At 39.9% G+C, this 1038-nt stretch overlaps 1 protein-coding gene across 1 annotated transcript in view; it reads right to left on the bottom strand.

Annotated features, from left to right (window-relative positions):
* NRCAM (neuronal cell adhesion molecule) overlaps positions 1 to 1038 on the bottom strand; it is a 92263-nt gene that overhangs the window by 52946 nt on the left and 38279 nt on the right. The gene's annotated exons all lie outside the window — the stretch shown is intronic.

Genomic DNA, 1038 nt, shown 5'->3' with positions numbered 1-1038 from the left:
CCTACTTCCGTAGTGATACTGCCTCGGAAACCCAAGGAGGGGTCGCTATGAGTCGGGGCTGACTCGAAGGCACATAACAACAACAACAACAACATACATACACATATATATATACACACACAAAATAGCAAGAAACTTGCCATTTTGACATTTTTTTACATATACAACTCAATGACATTAATTACTTTCATCATGTTCTAGGTAGGGAACAGTGTTTTTTTTCTAAGCAACATTGTCTTTATTCACAGAAAACATGATGGAAGATACCAGATACGTGTCTCAAATCAGTTGTGTTTCTATAGACTAGCAGCCTGAAAAAAATAAAATGCCAAACAAATGTCACTTACAATAGCACTGAAATGATGAAATATGTAGAGATGGATTTAACAAAGTATATGTGAGCCTTGTACACCAGAAACCACAAAATATTGCTCAGAGAAAATGAATGGGGGGTTCTGGTGGTGTAGTGCCTAAGGCATTTAACTGCTAACCAGAAGACTGGTGGTTCAAACCCACCAGCCACTCCTCAGAAGGAAGATGGGGCATTCTACTTCCATAGTGCTATTGCCTCGGAAACCCAAGGAGGGGTCACTATGAGTCGGATCCGATTCGATGGCAGTGAGTTTGGTTTTTTTTTGGTATGAAGAATTTCAAAAGCATTATGCTAAGTGAATGAAGCCAGACACAAAAGACTACATGCCACATAAGTTCATTTATAGGGATTGTTAGTACACAGCATTAGTTCCCCAGGGTAAGGGTGAAGGGGGATTTATTGCAAACAGGAATGAGAGATTTTGGGGGGTGATGGAAGTTTTCTATATCTTGAGTGTGAGAGTACTTATATGGGTATATACCTCTGCTTTCTTTTGAGGGCACAGTGTTGTTGCTGCTTATACTTAATTAATTAATTAAAAATTTTAAGCATGTGGGAGATACATGCATATTGTTGTTGTTATGTGCCGTCGAGTCAAACCTGACTCATAGTGACCCCTCCTTGGGTTTCCGAGGCAGTATCACTACGGAAGTAGGATTGCCCAA

The sequence above is a fragment of the Orycteropus afer genome, unplaced genomic scaffold (assembly GCF_000298275.1).
Source record: "Orycteropus afer afer isolate SDZICR_OR568_19922 unplaced genomic scaffold, OryAfe1.0 scaffold00007, whole genome shotgun sequence".
In the NCBI taxonomy this organism is placed as follows: domain Eukaryota; kingdom Metazoa; phylum Chordata; class Mammalia; order Tubulidentata; family Orycteropodidae; genus Orycteropus; species Orycteropus afer.
Note: the sequence above shows the minus strand (reverse complement) of the source record. Positions and strands in the feature narration are given on the sequence as shown.